The sequence below is a fragment of the Triturus cristatus genome, chromosome 4_1 (genome assembly GCF_964204655.1).
Source record: "Triturus cristatus chromosome 4_1, aTriCri1.1, whole genome shotgun sequence".
NCBI lineage: Eukaryota > Metazoa > Chordata > Amphibia > Caudata > Salamandridae > Triturus > Triturus cristatus.
The window spans coordinates 321,521,819-321,544,365 of NC_140585.1; positions in this window are offsets into that span (position 1 = coordinate 321,521,819).

Consider the following 22,547-nt stretch of genomic DNA (forward strand, 5'->3'; position numbering starts at 1 on the left):
CCAACACACACAGGAGCACCAGAGTTCTCGAGTTACCTCACCCAGGGAAGCCGGGTGCATAGGTGTCTTTTGGTGTCGGGTCGCGGCGTCGTTTTCAATGGGAGCCAAAGAAGACTTGCTGCTTGTGAAGACAGGAGAAGTGTCCGGTGGAATCCAAGGCTGGATTCTGAAGAAAGAAGACCTGAAAGCAGCGGAGACAGTGTTCAAAGTCACTTGCCAGTGACCCGGGGCCAGGAAGATGGTTGCCCACAGCAGTCGGGTGATTTCAGGTGATCACGGGTGTCTCAGCCACGAGGTCCAGGAGGCGTCGACGATGACCAGGAGCTGGATTGGAGGCAACAAGCCTTGGCAACAGCAAGTCTTGTGGAATGTGAAGAAAGTCAGCGAGGCAGACCAGCAATGTCTGTGGGACTCACCCAGCGAGGGTAAGTCAGGGCAGGCCTGGAGCAACCAGGGGACTCCTTTGGTTCTGTAGACAAGTCTTCAGGGGACCCACAAGCCAACCGGCAAGGGATCGCAAAGACGCCTTGTGAGGATTCACTTCACCGAAGCCCACGGTCACTTGGGACAAGGTAGGCCTCTGATTTTCAAGAAAAATCCTGCTGGGGACTTGGACCACACATGATCCAAAGCACAAGTTCGTAGAACGTTGTGAAGGGGTTGCATTTGACAATAGTGCACGGTACCCGGGTATTGCCGTTCCTCATCACTCGTGGGGTCCACTCGCCTCAGCTTCGCTGGGGACTCACAATGGCCGTCGAGAAGTCAGGAAATCTACTTCCAGGGCTGCAGGGACTTCGGACTCCGGCTGGAGTGGGAAAGTTTGCGACCGTTGATGCAAAGTTTTGGTGCCTGCCAAGCAGGGGAGTCACTCCCTGACTCCAAGGGAGATTCTTCAGTCTTCCAAAGGTAGTGGAACGTCGAAGGTCCAGGATTCTTCTTCAGCGCGTCGTCCAGGGATATCTAGTTTGCAATGGCAAGGGTTCCCTAACTTATACTACAAGGAAGGGAGGGACTTGCTCTATGACCATTCCTATGGGAGGGTCAGGGGAGTGGGTGGCTAAACCCACTTCCCTTTGTCCAGTTTCGCGCCAGAGCAGGGGCTGGTAGCCCCTGAACCGGTTTGAGCTGGCATATGCACAGAGGAGCCTACTGCTCCCCCAGAGCAGGACTTCAAAGCACTCTAGGAGTGCACCCACCCAGCCCCAATACACTAAATCCTGTCTGGAAGGTGGTTACACCTCCCTGTGACAGGTTTGCCTATTGTTGGGCCTCCTCCACTGTGAGTTTTGGTCAGCAGCAGGAGGGCAGCCCAGTGTCTGTGCTGGTGGCATCGATTTTGTGATGCCAGGGCTCTTCAGGATTCTACTGTGTTTCCACAGTAGGTACATGTCTTCCCCTCTAGAAGGATGGGATCATACTCCCACACCAGTTACTGGTGTGGGGGTATGATTCCAAAGCATTTGACACCAAACACAACATGTTTTGATGCAGCCATCCCAAAGTTAGCATTTACCGCTAGGTTGTAATGCACTTAAGAGTATATGGTTTAACCGCATCCACAAACAGCTACCGAGAATAGACTCTGAGGGCTGCAGAGGGGCCCTGCTCAGGCAGAGGCACCCCCTCACATGTAAACCAAGCACTCTGCCCTCAGGATTGATAGGGCCTGCCTTAGGGGTGACTGATAGGTTTATATGTGTGTGTAAGGTGAGATATAGAGAACCTATACCTCAGTGAGAAGTGCTAACACTACCTCACTCAGGCTGCAGTAGCAGGCCTGTGATGTCAGATTTTGTCTGCTTCCCAGGGGTGGCATAATACATGCTTCAGCCCCTGGTAGGCCTGTGAAGTACCTATGCCCTTGGTACCTAAGGTACCATATACTAGGGGCTCATAAGGTACCACAGTATCCAATCACTAGTGCATCTAATATGCACTCCAAGTTGTTTAGAAAGAACAGAGAGGCTGGGGCCCTGATTAGCAGGGTCCCAGCCAGACTATAGCCAGAGACCAGTGTAAACATAAAAAAAAAGTGGGGGCAACATAAGTGCAGATCCTACTCTCCTACACAACCCCCCCAAACGCAGGGACACTAAAATAACCTTGACCAGTTGAGTCTTCGTGTTCTAAGTGGAAATACCTTGAGAGTCCATCTGCATTGGCATGTTGGGTCCCAGGTCAATGTTCCACTGTATAGTCCATCCCCTGTAGGGAAATGGACCACCTTAAAAGTTTTGGGTTTTCACCTTTCATCTTTTTAAGCCATAGGAGGGGCTTGTGGTCAGTCTGAACTATGAAGTGAGTGCCAAACAAGTATGGCCTCAGCTTATTCAGGGGCCACACCACAGCAAAGGCCTCCCTCTCTATAGCTGACCAATGTTTCTCTCTAGGGGTCAGCCTTCTGCTTATAAAAGCTACTGGCTGGTCTTGACCTTCATCATTCAGTTGAGACAGTACAGATCCCACACCCAGCTCAGAAGCATCTGTTTGGACAATGAACTTTTTAGTGTAGTCTGGACTCTGTAAGATGGGGGCAGTGCACATGGCCTGCTTTAGGTCTTCAAATGCCTTCTGACAGCTAGCAGTCCACTGAACCTTTTTTGGCATTTTCTTTGAGGTAAGATCATTTAAGGGGGTCACTATAGAGCCATATCCCTTAACAAAACTCCTATAGTACCCAGTCAGGCCTAAAAATGCTCTCACCTGTGTCTGGGTGGTTGGAGCAACCCATTCCATGATGGTATGGATTTTGCTCTGTAAAGGTTGAACCTGGCCTCCACCTACAAGGTGGCCCAGGTACACAACCTGACTCTGCTCTATCTGGCACTTAGTGGCCTTGATAGTGAGGCCTGCTTTTTGCAGAGCCTCCAAAACATTTCTGAGGTGGACCAAGTGATCCTGCTAGGTGGAACTAAAGACAGCAATATCATCTAGATAAGCTGAGCAATAAGTTTCCATACCTGTCAGAACTTTGTTCACCAACCTCTGAAAAGTGGCAGGTGCATTTTTCAAACCAAAGGGCATCACCACAAAGTGGTAGTGCCCACCAGGGGTTGAAAATGCAGTTTTGACCTTGGCATCCCCAGCTAACCTGATCTGCCAGTAGCCAGCTGTTAGGTCAAATTTACTCAGATACTTGGCTGAAGCCAAAGTATCAATCAGTTCATCTGCCCTGGGAATTGGATAGGCATCAGTCCTGGTGACTGCATTGAGGCCACTGTAGTCTACACAAAACCTCATTTCTTTCTTACCACCCTGGGTATGAGGTTTAGGCACAAGGACTACTGGACTAGCCCAAGGGCTATCTGAAGGCTCAATCACACCTAGTTCCAACATTTTTTGGACTTTAGTCCTGATACAGTCCCTGACATGGTCAGGTTGCCTGTAGATTTTACTCTTGACAGGCAGACCGTCTCCAGTGTCCACCTCATGGGTGCACCAGGAAGTCTGACTAGGGGTCAGGCTAAACATATGTCTGAACGGTTGCAAAACTTGTCTGCATTCAGTTTGCTGATGATCAGTGAGGCTGCTTGCCAAAGCAACACCATCTACTGACCCATCATCAGGGTTCTGTGAGAGCAGGTCAGGGAGAGGGTCACTCTCCTCCTCCTGTTCCCCATCAGTTGCCATGAGAAAGCCCATGTCAGCCCTTTCAACATATGGTTTCAATCTGTTGACATGGAGCACCCTAAGGGGGCTCCTGGGAGTTCCAAGATTCACCAGGTAGGTGACTTCTCCCTTTTGCTCAACAATTATATGGGGGCCACTCCACTTGTCTTGGAGAGCTGCTGGGGCCACAGGCTCCAACACCCACACTTTCTGTCCTGGCTGGTACACAGTCAGCACAGCCTTTTGGTCATGCCAAGTTTTTTGTAGTTCTTGGCTGGCCTCCAGGTTTTTAGTTGCCTTCTTCATGTATTCGGCCATCCTGGAGCAGAGACCAAGTACATAGTCCATCACATCCTGTTTGGGAGGTTTGAGAGGTAACTCCCAGCCCTCCTTCACCAAACATAATGGACCTTTTACAGGATGCCCAAACAGAAGTTCAAAAGGGCTGTAACCAACCCCCTTCTGTGGAACCTCTCTGTATGCAAACAGAAGGCAGGGAAGTAAAAGGTCCGATTTTCGCCTAAGCTTTTCTGGGAGGCCTTTAATCATTCCCTTTAGGGATTTGTTGAAGAGTTCAACTGACCCATTGCATTGTGAGTGATAGAGGGTAGTGAATTTATAATTTACACCACACTCCTTCCACATTGCTTTTAGATATCCTGACATGAAGTTGGTATCTCTGTCAGATATAACCTCCTTTGGGAAACCCACTCTGGAGAAAACTCCAATGAGGGCTCTTGCCACCACAGGGGCTGTAGTGGTCCTCAGGGGAATTGCTTCTGGGTACCTGGTGGCATGATCCACTACCACCAGGATAAACCTGTGCCCAGATGCTGTTGGAGGGCCAAGGGGACCAACAATGTCAATCCCTACCCGTTCACAGGGTACCCCCACCACAGGTAGTGGTATCAGGGGGGTCTAGGTTGTGCCACCTGACTTGCCACTGGCTTGGCAAGTGACACAGGAGTGACAAAACTCCTTGGTGTCCTCTGACATATGTGGCCAATGAAAATGTGGAACAAGCCTATCCCAGGTCTTGTTTTGGCCCAAGTGTCCTGCTAAAGGGATGTCATGTGCTAGGGTCAAGAGGAACCCCCTAAACTTCTGAGGTATTACCAACCTCCTGGTGGCTCCAGGGGCAGGATCTCTAGCCTCAGAATATAGGAGTACCTCATCCCAATAAACTTTATGGGACCCACTAGCACTCCCAGCAGCCTCAGCAGCAGCCTGCTGTCTGAGGGGTTCAAGAGAGGGGCAGCACTGTTCCTCTTTGCTCAGATCTTCCCTAGAAGGGCCCCCTGCCCCCAAGAACTCAACCTGATCAGGCTCAAGTCCCTCTGGGGCAGTTCCTTCTTCAGGATCTGCTTCTCCTCCCTCAGGAAGGAAATCTGTGATCTGAGACAGAGGGGAAGGCACTGCCTTACCCCTACTGCTCCTCCTCTTGGATAGCATCTGGTCCATAGTTTCAGGATCCAGAGCTGGTTCAGCTTTATGCATTTTGGCCTGTGACCTAGTCACAGCAAATACCTCTGCAGGTATGCCCAACATCTTAGCATGAGTCCATAACTCTACTTCAGACCAGGCTGAAGTCTCTATATCATTGCCCAATAGACATTCGACAGGGAGGTCTGCACTGACTACTACCTTCTGGAGGCCAGTTACCCCTCCCCAGGAGAAATTCACAACTGCCAGACTATGGTTGGTCCTGACATTGCTTGCATTGGTAACCTGGTACATTTCACCCAGGATGATCTGTGTAGGGTCCACTAGATCCTCTGCCACCATGGTGACACTAGCACCTGTGTCCCTGAATGCCAAAGCCTGTTTGCCATTTATTACAGGCTGCTGTTTGTATTTGCCCAGATTACTGGGGCTCACTAGGAATGACATATCAATGTCTCCATAACAAATCAGCAATGCCTGAGTGAGTACTCTGACTAGGCCAGAGTCCACTTCAGAACCCAGGGTCAAATCTACTATACCCTTATTCTGATTACCACCTCCACCAGTAGCTGTACTAGGGGGAACAGTTACCTTAGGGGCAGGAGTGGTGGTGGTTTGGTCTTTGGACTTGTTACAGTCAGAAGTCCAGTGCCCTTTCTGTTTACAGAATTTGCACCAGGGCTTCTTTTGGCCTTTTCCCTTGTTGGACTGTGAATCCCCACCAGATGCAGATTTTTGGGGACCTTGTGAAGACTTCTGGTCTTTTGACTTATCCCCACCTTTCTCAGAGCATTTAGGATCTTGCTTCTTAGTGTCACCCCCTTGGTTCTGGGTTTTCTGCCTCACCCTGGTTCTGACCCTTTTGTCTGCCTTCTTTCCCAATTCTTGGGGAGAGGTCAGATCAGAGTCCACCAGGTACTGATGCAGCAACTGGTTTTGGCAATTATTAAGGATCTGTTCTCTCATCAAAAGATTATACAATCCCTTAAAATCAGTAACTCTACTACCAACCAGCCAACCCTCCAGAGCCTTGGTTGCACAATCAACAAAGTCAGTCCAGTCCTGAGTCTGTGCTTTCTGGGTGTCTCTGAACTTCAACCTGTACTGTTCAGTGGTTAAGCCAAACCCATCTATTAATGCACTCTTCAGGACTTCATAATCATCAGCATCCTATTATCTAACAGTGGGGAGCTTGTCTCTACCTTTATCAGAAAAGGAGAGCCACAAGATTGCTGCCCACTGTTTCTGGGGGACCTGTTGTACTCTACAGGCCCTCTCCATAGCAGTTATCCATTTGTGGATATCATCCCCACTCTGGTAGGGAGGAACAACCTTGGACAGGTTCCTATGGTCTGGAATGTAATCTCTGACTCTAGGGACACTGTTGCTGCCACCAGGGGGTTCTAACCCCTCTTTTCTAGAAGCTCTCTGGAGCTCAAAGGCTTCTCTATCTAATGCCAACTGCTTGGCCATGAGGGCAACTCTTGCTTCCTCATACTGTAGCAGTTTGTACATTCTTTCAGAGGAGGTTTCTCTTCTAGGAAGATATAAGTTCCTCTGCTGGACATATTCCCTGCCAGAGTGATATGAGTGGTCAGATTCCCTTGAAGGGGACCTATGCTCTCTTCCACTCTGTCAATTCTCTTAGGGAGAATTCCTCTGACCTTTTCAGATCCCTGTGGATCTGGCCCTTCAACCACAGAGTCCAGGTCATCTTGATTTTCATCATCTGATCCAGAGACTATAGCTGACCCACCCCCTGACTCAGACCCCTTAGCTCCTAGAGCTAACTTAAGATCATCTGCTGTCAGTAGATCTATCGGGTGTAGTGTGGAGGGACTCTGTCCTATCCTCAGGTGCCTTGCAGCACACATGGCTTTCAAGTCAAAGAAAGTCATGTCCTTGTACTGAGTCTGGGCCACTAACTGGATTTTGTCTTACCTGGACTGCTGCAGGATTGTTTCCTCGTATTTGTCCCGTCCCCTACGTTAGCAACTCGCCGGACCCGCTTCGCGGGTCCCGCAGCGCGCTACACTACCGCAGGAGTTGCCAGTGGGGGCTGCTTTCTAACAGGGGCTACTGCATTTTCAACAGGGCTGCGAGCAGGACTCCATTGCCCAGGAGTCCCAGTGACCCCAACCAGTTCCACCTGGGCTGCTCTCCCTGGTCGCCACGCCCCCACCGCCTTCAGAAGTAAAAGAGGACAGCGAACTTTCCATCAGTGGGCCACTAACTGGATTTTGTCTTACCTGGACTGCTGCAGGATTGTTTCCTCGTATTTGTCCCGTCCCCTACGTTAGCAACTCGCCGGACCCGCTTCGCGGGTCCCGCAGCGCGCTACACTACCGCAGGAGTTGCCAGTGGGGGCTGCTTTCTAACAGGGGCTACTGCATTTTCAACAGGGCTGCGAGCAGGACTCCATTGCCCAGGAGTCCCAGTGACCCCAACCAGTTCCACCTGGGCTGCTCTCCCTGGTCGCCACGCCCCCACCGCCTTCAGAAGTAAAAGAGGACAGCGAACTTTCCATCAGTGGGCCACTAACTGGATTTTGTCTTACCTGGACTGCTGCAGGATTGTTTCCTCGTATTTGTCCCGTCCCCTACGTTAGCAACTCGCCGGACCCGCTTCGCGGGTCCCGCAGCGCGCTACACTACCGCAGGAGTTGCCAGTGAGGGCTGCTTTCTAACAGGGGCTACTGCATTTTCAACAGGGCTGCGAGCAGGACTCCATTGCCGAGGAGTCCCAGTGACCCCAACCAGTTCCACCTGGGCTGCTCTCCCAGGTCTCCACGCCCCCACCGGCCAGTATTTCCACTATTTTAGGAACACAGTTAACCGCTGCGCGGGAGCGCACGGTTGCGCCCGGGGCTAAGCCCGGGCAAAGGGCGGGCCGTTTGAGGCCGTTCGAGGACCGGAGAGACCGGACCCGGCCATCTCTCCATTAACAATTTGTCCTGGAACTCTTAGCAAAGTTGCATGCTCTGGTCAACTACTGTTATTACACCTGTGTGCTTTTAAAATACATATTCGTGCAGATTAGTTTTTTTAATAAGTTGCTAAATCCCTGCTTTGATTTAATTGGCACTATGGTGCTAACTAGAGGAAATAATATTAAACCCAAAGTACCGGGGGGCGGGGGCAAGCTTTTAGGTCCTATGGACGATTTCATTACTAAGGCTAATACATTCATTGACCAAACCATCAGTCTGATGGATGATAGGGTATCCTTGGATCTAGCACTTGCCAAAAAAAGATCTTCCATGGGTAAACTAGCTGACGTAAGATCTCCCGTAAATCAGGTCCGAGGATCGCTTTGTGAGGGTAGGTGTAGTCTACCAAACAATGTGGACCTGTCGGTCTCTCAGCTTTCAGATTCCCAAATAAGCTCCGACTTAGAAAGGTCGCCAGAGTTGCTACCCCAAATGACCCCGGATGAAACAAGGAAAGCAAGGGGGAGGAGGGAGGGCGCTACAAAGAAAAGGTCAAAGAACAAAAGAAGATTGTGAAAAATCCCATCCCGAATGAGACTAGTAATACGAATACTAGTAAAGAGAACGCACTTTCTGGAGTCGAACAGGCTGAAGACTCTGCGCCTATAAATCATTCATTACCTCACACCCCAGACCCTATTTGTTTGGAATCTCCCTCTCAATTAATCTGTATAAAGGAAATAACCAATAGCGATAATTCGCAGCTGTTAAAAAATATAGCAGATTTACTGAAATCTCTTCTTGCCCCAGTGGAAGTTAGACTATCACAGATAGAAAACCACTTAACTTGGTATATAAACCTCATAAACTCGAAGCAAGCGTTGGGGGATCATAAAACAGGGAGTAAGAAACAACCCTTTTCGAAGCCTGGGGCTCCTCAAATGAACGTACCTATATCCTTAGATGTATCAACTAAATCAACATTCCCCTTTACATCAAATATTAAAAGGGTAGTAAAACCTTCCACGAGCGTTGCCACAACCCTATCACAGGGTAATGCTCCGGTAGAAACAACGTTGGCGCCCTTAACTTTGGAACCTATAAAATCTCCCCCCAAAACCCAGGTTTCTAAAACACCTTTTCCAAAAACCTTGGCCCCAGCATCCATCAGTGGGGGCCCTGGGGGTCCTTCAGAAGTGAGATTTACCGATGATATGCCACCGGAAGCATGTCCTTTCGTAGTAGTAATGACTGGGGTCCCGGAACTGGTGGAACATAAAGCAGAACCTACATGGTCATTGATAAATAAAGTTCGACACTGGCTAAACACCTACCGTCCTATTCCACCAAACCGGTCATGTAGGATCTTGATGGCACGTAGGATTCCCTGGGTGGGAAATGGCAGAAAAATAATAGCGGGAGATTGTATCGTGATTACATTAGATGATCCTCGAGTGGTAGACCATATTTGTTCTTGGGATCACTCAAATTTAAAGGTATAAGCACGAAGCGACTCTCCTTTTTCTACCCTTCCCGACATCGTAACACTCCTTTTAATGATTACGTGAGCCCTTGGGATGAAGTAGTTTCTCACCATAGTCAATACGGCAACTCTAGTCAAACAGAGGGCCCTCGTCCCCACGATTATGATTATTCTTGGTATACAGTGGGGACACGTAACCAGGGAAGAGGTTGGGAAGAACGGGGCTCGAATACACAGAGGAGGGCTTACAGAGAGCTACCTTGTAGGGATCCATGGTTTAGTATCCCGACAATGAATAGGTTTAATGGCCTCGAAAGGGACGATTGACCATCAATGGAGACTGAACCTATTAACCTTAAGACTCCATCTTCAGTGCCCAAAGTAGAAAACATTTCTCTAGTAGATGAATCTTTGGTGTTAAACAAAGAATCACAATCCTTATCTATTTTATCATGGAACGTTGCGGGTCTTCGTCCTAAAATTGAAGATGGGACTGCTTTGAATCTCTTGGAGCTGGGTAAAATTATCTGTCTCCAGGAGACGTGGTCCACCATGGAGCTCCACCTTTTGGACTATAAAACGTATTTTGTCCCAGCCCTGAGCAGTGGTGTAGGTAGACCCAAGGGAGGGCTGGCTACGTACATTGCTAATACCTTGAACCACCTGAAAGTATCTATGGTGGATTCCGATTCGAATTTTCAACTGCTTACTCTTTCTTTTAAAAAGAAAGAATCGATTCTCGTCCTTAATCTTTATAACAACTTAGAGGAGGATCAATTTTTGACCCTTCTCGTTAAGATCCAGGCGAAACTAACTCAACATTTTCAAAATAAGGCAAGAAAAGGGGTGGTTCACCTTTTTTGGGGAGGAGATTTTAATTTGCATCCATGCCCACACAATGGAAAAAATCGGTGTGGGATAGTCAATGAAAATGAAATCCCCCTCATGCATTTTGCCCACTCTAAGGCTGGAATTGCTATGAATAACGTGCTAACCGCACTAGAACTTTCAATAGCAAATGAGCCAATATCAGGCTCATATCTTTTTCAACCGACTTATGTGGGACGGGGATGCAAAACAACAGTTGATTTCATCCTCCTGTCGTTGGGATTGACGTCTAGACCAAGCTCTTTTGAGATCCTGACTAATACCTTAAGTGATCATTCTGCTTTGAGGTTGGATCTCCATCTTACTAATTCCCAACCCCAAATTGCCACTATAACTAAAACTCTTGCCCAGAATAAATTGGATTTAGACAAGCATAATGGTTATACCCTAAAGTGGGAAAAGATCAATCCTGTCGAGATTACAGACAAAGTGGTAAAAGCGGCATACTCAAATATAATCAAATGCCTTGACCTCTCAGAAACAGATGATGAAGTCCTAAAAAACTTTTCCCAGATACTAGAGAAAACTAAGGGTCTCCTTGTAGTAAATCAGAAGAATTCGAATCCAACGACTAGAGGGTGGTTCAACCATAGTTGTACAGCGGCCTTAACTAAATTAAAAGTAGCCCTAAACAAACCAGACAGAGATTTGGACCAGATTCAGCTTCTGAGACAGCATTACGGACGGGCACGTAAACAAAGAATACTAGAATTAAAGCAGAAACTATGGGATGATCTGCACACTAGTGCTCTCTCTAAAAATAGTGAGGCCTTTTGGCGAACAGTTAAATCCCCCTATCTACTAGACAATAATAGTCCTAAGATAGAAGTGGCCATAGAGGAAGACACTTGGGTGTCACACTTTGCCAAAATTTTAAAAAAATCAGCAATTCCAGTGGGAACAGATATTATTCATCCAATAGTTGAATATCCAATATCCTTGCAGTTTGACATCACTGAGGTACTACTAGCACTGGAAACAAGCAAAAACGGTAAAGCCCCAGGCCCAGATGGGGTCCCAGTGGATCTTTTTAAATTTAATTTGGACATCTGGGCCCCCATTCTTACAAGAGTGTGCACTGCAGCTGCAAATGTGGGTCTGATTATATCTTGGACCAAATCTATAATGGTCCCAATTTTTAAAAAGGGGGATCGTCAAGACCCTAAATGTTACCGTCCCATCTCGCTACTGGATTCTTTGGGCAAAGTCGTTGGCAGGGTTGTCCTGGAGCGACTACGGCAGTGGGCAGAGATGGGAGGTATCATTTCTGATCTCCAATTTGGATTCCGGGAGGGCTTTGGAACAGTGGAGCAGGCCCTTAACCTCAGCTTAATAGTGGGGAAATACTTTCAAGCTAAGAAGGACACGGTCTACATGGTATATGTAGACCTGTCCGCTGCTTTTGATTGCGTGTCACACGCTAAACTTTGGATGGTTCTGAGACAAATGGGTGTGGAGCCCCCTCTCTTGGATTTTCTAAGAGAGCTTTACTCCAAAGCTTCGACGAGGGTACGCTTTGGCGTGAATGGGGAGTTGACAGCGTCCTTTGGAGTGGAGCGTGGAGTCAGGCAAGGGTGTGTCCTAGCCCCCTTTCTTTTCTCTCTGTACACTAACGGTCTGGAAGAAGAGATGCTGAGGGGGGGCCTTGATCTGAGGAAATATGAATTTTGTGATCAGTTATGTCCCCTATCGTAGACCCCAACGGCTCCATGTGCATGCTATAAGTACATGTATGTTCCCTCCAGTTCCAGTTTTGAAGACGCAAATACATGTGCGTCCACCGTCAACATGTCCTCTTTCAGATCCGCCATGAATGGGTCAAATATTCCATTCCTAAGTATGAAAGGCCACCGACTTTATGTGGTTCACTTTCCACATTTTACAGATTCAGGCGAGTAGGCCCAGAGTTCTGTCATCAAGTCTTTTCCTGCCTTCTGCCTCTGAAAGCTCCAGTCTGAGCCTACATCTGTATCCATGAACTTTGTCCTACTCCCTGCGCGGCTAACGGTGCCTGATCCAGCCTGTTGGCTGCCTGTTGCCTGCCAAAAACTGTATTTCACCTTCAAGATTATCTACTCCGTTCCTCATCCGATGCATTCCTGTCTAGTAGTTTAGGTAAACATTCCTCCAGCTACCGTGCAAAGGGCCAGGCCTCGCTGTCCACATGCAAGTAATTCATAGCCCCGTTACCATGGAATATTCCTACCCCCTCGCATTTCATGTAGACACTTAGACGCTTGTACACGCACTAACAGTCAGTATAGAATAGATTCTATCCTAGAGACCTTTCCTTTTGGATAACACAGTTCTTTAAACATAGGATATTAGATATGATTTGGGATTAGGTTGACATAACCCCCAGACTTCTGTCTCCACATGTAGAGCTAAATGTCAAGTCCCCTTCACCCTCTAGTTGCACGTCAATCACACGTCATGCGGCTGCGCGCGCATCTCTGTCAAATATTTCTGCTGACATTGCAGGATTCTTTTATGGATCCACCCACTTGTGACATCATGTATAAATACGTTTATTAAATTACGCCCATATGACCGCCTTTATTAGTTACGTATGCACATTTTATCTGTATTATCAGCTGTTACGCCTCTTGCATCTGTTTCACTGTAATGCATTTCCTATAAAACTAATTATCTGTCAATAATGTATGCCCTTCCTTCCTGAACTTTCGTGGTGATGGAATAGAAGCCTACAATTCGAATTGTATTCCTTTGTATAGGAATAAAGCCTTTTAAAACCTCTAATACCACGGATTCTGCCTCTTATATTTACTGAGTTATTCTTACTAGACTTTACCGCATAAAAAATAGTACCGGTAATGAAATATTTACCACATAAATTGGCGCCCGAACAGGGACACTTTCTCATCTCACGCGCCGGCGGTGCGTTGCAGGCCCGGTCTCCTGCTACAGCTGAACGGACAAAAACGCGTACCCGCAGGATTTCCTGTATCTCCCTCCGGCCAAGCGGGGGCGACTGAGGCTGCGATCAACACCCAGACGAGGCGGTGAGAAGTGCGAAGTATCCCGACCAGAGCCTAGCTGAGAGAGCAAGATCCGAGGTATACAGAGGCCCACCAGGTTCCGAAGTTCCGAGTCCAGTCGAGTCGAGTCCAGTCCGGTCCAGTTTCAGTTCTGTTCCGAGGCCTTCCGTTCCGAGCTACCCGGTGAGTACCATTACCGGGGAGGCATTTAACGTGCACATAGTCTGTGCCGGTCAAGACGGGTTTGGGTACACAAATCCGGTCTGCACTGTTTCAGCAGTGTATCTGTACTGTTTAAGCAGTATATCTAGTATGTCTTGCATATAAATAAGTATTATCTAGTGTCAGTATTATGTCAGTAACTAGTTTTCTATTATTTATCATCATTCGTTAAACTGTTAAATGTTAAATGTTTTAATACGTTTTATATATATATTGTGGTGTGAATGACTGTTCATTATTGTGTTCTTTGTATAAAGTGTGTTCTAGTAATAAGGTCTAAAAATGCCGCTCTTTCCGAAACTAAGACAGATCAAAACTAGAAAAGGTGTACTCGAAGAAGCTGTTCCCATCCCACCTAGGGACACTCCCGGGTATTTTATGTATCATAAGCATGGCCTAGATGCCGTATTATTTCTTGATTTATGGGTGGACTACACCAAGGATTTGCCAGAAAGTCAGAGGTGGCCCGCAACGGGGACCTGGGATGCAGATTGCATCATGAGAGTAGAAGAAGAATTATGGAAAAAGAAAGCCAGACAGTCACAGAAAGATGCCATTGAATTATGGCGTAAAGAATCATATAGACGTACAGAAAAAGCGCTCAGACAGGAAGAGAAAGGTAGAGAGAATTTAAATAAAACCCGAGAAAATCTATTAATTGAGGAAGGTACCCGAGTAAAATCAGAACAAGTAGATAGACAAAGAAACACTCTTATGAATGGTATGTATCCTCTTCTGGCCGAAGGGTTACCTAAGGCTACCCCGGAAATACCAAAAGACTTAACTCCTCCATTGCTCCCGATAAAAGCACATCCCAAAACACATCCCAAAACAGCAAAGGACGTTTTCCTTTCCTCCTATTTAGATGACGTAGCTCCCGAGTATGCTAATGCCATACCACACATACCGCTTGCCGATGGTGTTCAACACCAAGAGCATCCGTCTGTATCCCCGCAACTACAACCTCCTACACAAGTTCCCACAGGTCCGTCTGTGTCTACAGTTTTTCCCACATCTACAATCTCTATCCTACGTCCAACGAATCCTTTCGTGCCTAGCACCTCAGATGGTGCTACAGGAGGTACGACAGATATGTTTGCCACCCCGCCGCGAAATAAACAGACCCTTAGAGATTTAGCACTCCAACGTACACCCCAATTAGCGACATCCGACATGTTTAAAGAACAGCTTGTGGATTGTAGATACGATCCAGTGCCAGGTAGACAGGACAAATTGCTCATATCATCACTACGTATACGACGAGCTACATTATATTTAAAAACGATACCAGGAATGGTTGAACACCTAGACAATATATATCGCTTTGTCCAAACAGGGCGAGGTTCAGAAAGTATTAACGAAGCTATGGAATACCAGAAAGTGGATGTACAAAGACAACTACTACGTTTTTTCATAAATTGTGTAATTAGGAATCAAGACAGGCCCGGGGCAGATCATGATACCATGCAGAAACTTGCCAAATGGGGTCAGAACATATCAGAAGAGAAACATGATAAACAGGCGTGTATAATCGCCATGTGTCGAAAGATCCGCAAGGAAGTAGAACGAATACATAAAGAAAGACGAGAAACAGACAGAGTAGAATCAGAAGAAGAGGAGGAGCAAGAATCAGAACAATTAGAAACGATAGCTTATGTAGGTAGAGGAAGACCCCATAATAATACTAGAGGCTTTAATGACCCGATACGTCCAATACGTCCAGAATATAATAGGCATTTTCCAAATCCTATGTTAAATACAAGATCCCCTGAACGCCTATTCCAAGCCGTTGATAAATTACTCCGAGATCGAAGGGGGTATCATATGCTCGATTCCATGGACGAACAAGAATTAGCCAGGTCAGCAGTACAATGGGCTGATAGTCCCAGCGAATACAATGATGGTGCACTAGCACACACGTTTCTGAATCTTGACCCCTACGAACAGCGTTTAGCTAGTATATACATGATTCAACACCTCCTTATATTATATAAAAGCCAACATTCCGATCCAGGACCCTTACCTGACATATTGACAGAACTACTCACGAATAAATGGAGAGGGTCAGGTACTGATTTAATTAATGAAATTGTAGAATTTCGAAGCCAGTATATAGCTTTCGTATGCCCAGAACACGTTCCAGTTCCCATTATGGGAAGAAAAATGTATCACATAGATAGACAGAACCCATTACGCGAAGTACACCCAATCAGAGGTGACGGTAATAACTTTACACGCGTGTTTGTGTACACGCCTATAACTAAACTGGAATTATTAGAAATGAAGAAAGTAGTACCCAGCCATGACAAGGACCCAGCAGGTTTCCATCGCGAGATAAAAGACATGTTACTCATGGGAGAGTATACCTACCCCGACATTATGAAAATATTAAAAGTCCTATTACCCGCCGGTGTTTACGAGAAACTCAAAGAAAAGGAATGGGAGGTGGGAGACCAAAAGATAGATTGGACAGCATTAGAAAACGAAGAAAGGGCCCGAGCTGCAGGAGCAGGACTTGGGGAAAAGACTACAGCACTAGCAGGACTACTAGTACAGGTACTGCCACGTTTATTAACTACGAAAAAGGAAGACTGGGGTGCAATATCAGCCTGTAAACAAAAACCAGATGAAGACACTAGTGATTTCTATTCCCGATTTGAAAAATGTTTTGGTATAAATAGTGGCATAAAAGCCAGTAGTGAGTCATATCCACATCTGTTTGTGACAAAATTAGTTGAAAATTCTCTGCTGCAAGTCAAGAATAGAGTATTGAAATTCGAAAGTACCTGGCAAGGTAATACCCCATCACAGATGTTACAGATGTTACAATATCACCACAATAGAATTAGAGAAGAACAAGAACACGAACAAAGACGTATGAAAGATACAAAAATGAAAATGCTTGTTGCTCAGTCAGTCCCAGCTGATGGTCATCAAAAGGGTGACTCCGCAGGTCCTACGAAAGGGACATGCAACTATTGTAAACAACAAGGTCATTATATACACGATTGTCCAGTCCTGAAACATAATATTGCTACAGGTAGAACCCAGGAGAGACCACGTCCACCTAGACAGGATCAGAATCAACAACAAATCCCTCAGCATGCACAACCCAGGTTAGCTCCGCAACAACTAGCTACGCAACAGGCAGCTCCTCAACAGACCGTAACACCACCACAAACGCAGCCTATTGCTGCAACACAAGCGACAACACAACAGATGTATCAGTATGCACAAGCAGATTATCCCGATTACCAGCGATATACATGAAATAGCCTAGAGAGGGAAGTTGGCTTACCCCTTATTGAGGTTCCTGTAGACCAGGAGGGACCTTATGTACATAGTGAACTATTAGGGGAAGACAGAAAGTTTTTATTTGATACAGGGGCAAGCAGAACAACTATACGACGCAGTGAAGTTCCAGGGGCACCCCTCTCAGGCTCACAGAATATTTCCCTTGGATTCTCAGGAAAACCCATAATTAATGACGTAACACAACCTCTTCCACTTACGATTGGTCCATTGACACGCACTACAGATTTATTGCTTACTAAATCATGTCCACAAAACTTGTTAGGTATAAAAACATTGAAAGCTCTAGGAGCTATAATATGTTGTTCTCCGGAAGGAGTACGACTATTTCTACGTGACTTCAAAGGTCACTACGTGTCAAGAGATATGGATCACCGATTACAGAATTTACCTTCACATTTATGGGCACAAGGCCCCACTGATGTTGGTTGCATGAACATTACACCATATCGAGTTACACTAAAAACAGGAGTAGTACTACCACGAATGCGACAATACAAGTTACCACCAGATGCTGTTGTGGCTTTGCTGCAAATCATTGACGAGCTCATTGCACAAGGAGTGGTTGTCGAAACCGACTCCAATGTATGTAATTCCCCGATAATTCCGATTCTTAAAAGAACGGATCCAAAAGCACCACCAGTATATCGATTAGTTATTGATCTGCGCGAATTAAATAAATGTATTGTACCACAATACCCTGTGGTCCCAGATATCTCTTCATTACTAACAGCTATTGACGCAGAAGCAACGTTCTTCACTGTAATTGATCTCAAGAATGCCTTTTTAGCGTCCCAATAGATCCGGAAAGTCAATATCTGTTCGGATTCAGTTTAAATGGACGAAGTTTTAAATTCACACGCGCACCTCAAGGATTTACAGAAAGCCCCAGCATCTATAGCCAAGCACTGAAACGAGAACTTGACAGTATCCACATGCCAGTTAACACTGCCTTGCTTCAATATGTCGATGATCTGCTGATCACCGCCCGAAGTGAACATGAATGTGAAAAAGCGTCACTGACGGTTTTAAAATTTTTGGCTGACAAGGGGCACAAGGTGTCCCCTTCTAAGCTGCAATTCTGTGTCCCGCGAGTTGTCTACCTTGGGCACTCGCTGTCCAAGGAGGGAAGGCAGCTTACACCCGACCGCATCCAGTTAATTGCTAACATGCCAGCACCCAAGACACAAAAGGAGGTGCGGGCTTTTATAGGCCTCACTTCATACTGTAGGCAGTGGATCCCTCAGTATGCATTTCTAGCAAAACCACTCATCCAGTTGACAACACAGGAGGCAGCCACATCGACTGTCCTCCCTTGGACTCAAGAACATACACACGCCTTTGAAAGCTTAAAGAAAGCTTTATGCCAAGCGCCTGTTTTAGCAACACCATGTTACAGTAAACAGTTTACACTCTTTGTTACAGAACGCGAAGGTACTGCCTTGTCAGTACTCACTCAGGAACAAGCAGGATCACACAAACCATGTGCTTATTTCTCTAGTACATTAGATCCAGTAGCTCAGGCTCTTCCTGCGTGCCTGAAATCGGTGGCAGCAACGGCTTTAGCAATCAGACAAAGCGATGCCATAGTGTTAGGACACCAATTGACAGTACAAGTACCACACGCAGTAGAGGTTCTCTTGAACCGCACACAAACACAACACTTGACTATAGCGAGACTTACCGGTTACGAATTGACATTATTTCAGCCACACATAGAAATCAGACGTTGTAATACGTTAAATCCTGCCACACTGTTACCAGTGGGCGGAACAGATCCATTGGCACATGATTGTGTCGAAGTCATTACTATCACGACGAAACCCAGACAAGACTTGACAGACATCCCTTTGTCAGATCCAGACTTAACATTGTATGTAGATGGGTCATGTATGAGAACAAGTACAGGAGAGTTAGTGGCCGCTTACGCAGTCACAACAGACACTGAAGTCATTGAAACAAATTGTATTAACACTTTGTCAGCTCAAGCAGCAGAGCTCATCGCTCTGACACAAGCCTGTATTCAAGCCAAAGATAAGAAAGTCAACATATACACAGATTCACGTTATGCATTCGGAGTCGTTCATGATTTCGGCGTACTGTGGCGAGAGAGAGGATATTTAACTTCTCACGGTGCCCACATCCAACACGGACCCCTCATTCAAGCCCTATTAGACGCGATTCATCTACCTACTGCAATATCGATTATGAAATGCAAGGCCCACACACAAGTTACCGACATCATTTCTCAGGGTAATGACCTAGCTGACAGAACAGCTAAACAGACTGCTCAGAATCAGACTCACACAACTGACATGACAAAGACAATAGTTCCGACACCAACACATTGCATGACAGTTAAGGATCCCGCCCTTGATGTAATTGACATACAGACACATGCTACACCAGAAGAAATAAAGAAATGGACTGAATTAGGAGGGATCCAAACGGATCAAGGATGGATGACAAAGGAAAAATCTATATGGTTTCTTCCCGACTCCATGGTTCAAGTCATCATTAACACAATACATAGTCCGGCGCACCTAGGAGAAAAAGCTATGCTAGACAGCATTCAACACATTTGGTTCAACAAACACTTGCGAGCAGCAGCTAAACAAAAAGTTCGTACCTGTATGATATGTTGTCAGTTTAATCCAGGTAAAAGCATCCCCGTAGAGCAGGGTGGATTTCAACCTCCCGATCATGCTTTTGAAGTCCTCCAGATGGATTATATCCAGATGGAACGATGTCGAGGATTCAAATATGTTCTCGTAGTTGTCTGTGCTCTTTCCCGTTGGACAGAAGCCTACCCGGTTTCAGATTACACTGCCCCGACTACTGCCAAACAGTTAGTTCGAGAATTCTTCCCACGGTACGGTTTACCACGTGTTGTCTACTCAGATAACGGCCAGCCGTTCTCATCCGAACTAATGAAACACGTTTCCCTTTTGTTAGGCTACCAATGGAAATTTCACTGTGTCCGACATCCCGAGGCAGCAGGTCTCGTGGAACGCCATAATCAAACTCTGAAAATTAGATTGTCCAAAATATGTAGAGAAAAAGGTGTCGATTGGATAGTAGCCTTACCAGTTGCGCTCTTTTACATGAGAATGGTAGCACATTCTCGAACAGGGCTATCCCCGTACGAGGTGATCTTCGGTAGACCACCAAATATGTGGGGGACGCCTATACCTCGCAAAATCACTGATGTTGACTGTAATATGCTGACAGATTACCTGGCTTCCTTGATGTCTGCACTACAATCTTGTCGTTCACAGGTAGCCGCAGCTTTTCCCGATAATACTGAGGGGAAGCCCCATGACGTGGTTCCTGGTGACCTGGTTCTGGTCCGGAATTTCGACCGGAAGACCCAACTGGAGCCTAGGTGGAAGTCGCCGAAGCTAGTTCTACTAACTACAAGGACAGCCGTAAAGATCGAGGGACGAAAAGGGTGGTTGCACTCGAGTCATATCAAGAAATTTTATGGACTACCATCCAGTGTGAATACTCAACCGTGTATTCCCTCACAGACAGACTCAAAGCTCCCCTTGGTTGAGCAGTCAAAACCAGAACTTTACAAACTAAAATTAAGGTCTAGCAAGTCAGACAATTTGATTGTTTAAGTCCTCTCCAAGGTGAATCGGTTGAATTTGTCTCTGACATGTATCCTCTAGACCGGAATAGAGAAAGAAATAAACAGATGCAGCTTAAAAAGCATGCGTATTGTAAATCACTTCGTAGTCACTGCACAGTAACATTATTAATTTTGTTTTTTCTAAGTCTTCTGATCATCTTTTCCAGCATACTATTGCACATGTATTACCCTATTCTTAAGCGTGCTTACAATGTAACTGCAGAACATTCTTTTAGCGAATTACCTCCGCATGAGTTGTCCTATAGATTTGCGCTGCGCAACAACACATTCATTAGTATGTTACATCATTCCCATCAGACCAGCAATGCCACAAATTGTTGGATATGTGGCCGACTCCCTCCCTATCAGAACTATAAGGGAGTTTTGCCCCTCTTTCCCTATCCGTTCACACACAATGGCTCCTGTGGAGCATGGTTTAGTTTGATTAATTCCCTAGATTCAAATTCCGCAGTTTATCAAGACAACTGGGTATGGGGAAACCTGAACCTAGTTTTGCTTAAAGTCTGCTACCCTAACAAGGAGGGACTTCCCAAGAGAACAGGAACTGATCTAGAAAATGAAGTATATGGATTAGGTAATTTTACACTTAACCTCATGATCCTGAACGTTGAATCCGAAGCTACACCAATCTTGCCTGCCATGTCAGTATTCCCAGTAAAAGGGGAATTATGTGTAAGAAAGAATGGTTCCATACACATGGGCCATAGTAAATGCACCACTGTAATACAATTCAGTGATCAAGGCAAGTCTACATTTAGAGCTTCCCATCATTCCTACTTCATATGTGGCCAGACCGCATATATATGTCTACCTTTAGATTGGGATGGTACCTGTTACATAGCATTCCTTCTACCACCTGTTTTCCTAGCTCCTCCTGATTATCACAGAAATACCCATTTAGTACACAATAGACAACAGAGAGATCTCCCAATTGTCGATTACACTGAAACAGCATGGGAAAAATACACAGATTTCAATAAAGGTTTCTTTCCCTATATAGGTACAGTCACTAATAGTAAGCTGATACGTAGATTAACCAGAACCCTTGAAGCAGTAGTGAACGAGACTATTTCCGCCTTAGGCAATTTAACAGAAGAGCAGTCTGCTATGCGGATTGTTGTGCTTCAAAATCGTCTTGTCCTTGACGTCATCCTGGCCGATAGGGGCGGAGCTTGTAGGATCATCGGATCAAGTTGCTGCATTTTCATACCAGAAAATTCGCCGTCGGTATATAAAGCCATAACCCGCCTTCATAAGATTATAAGCCAGATACACCAGAGTCCAGGCACCTGGACTTGGTCCGGTTGGTTTTGGAGCGTGTTGTCAGCTTGGGGATGGAGAATCCTATCCTTCCTAGGTATTGGCTTTCTCATACTATTCAGTTGCTGCTTATGTCTACAATGTGGGCCAGCGATTTGTGGTCTGTGCGCCACATCGTGTATCCCACATCCAAGTTTTCGTTCAAGATCCCGGAAGAAGAAAGAAGAACAAATGATGCTATATGAACAGATCGATGGATTGATGAAGATCGATATCACCTGAGGGTCCGTAGGGGACAAGGAGGGAATGAGGAAATATGAATTTTGTGATCAGTTATGTCCCCTATCGTAGACCCCAATGGCTCCATGTGCATGCTATAAGTACATGTATGTTCCCTCCAGTTCCAGTTTTGAAGACGCAAATACATGTGCGTCCACCGTCAACATGTCCTCTTTCAGATCCGCCATGAATGGGTCAAATATTCCATTCCTAAGTATGAAAGGCCACCGACTTTATGTGGTTCACTTTCCACATTTTACAGATTCAGGCGAGTAGGCCCAAAGTTCTGTCATCAAGTCTTTTCCTGCCTTCTGCCTCTGAAAGCTCCAGTCTGAGCCTACATCTGTATCCATGAACTTTGTCCTACTCCCTGCGCGGCTAACGGTGCCTGATCCAGCCTGTTGGCTGCCTGTTGCCTGCCAAAAACTGTATTTCACCTTCAAGATTATCTACTCCGTTCCTCAT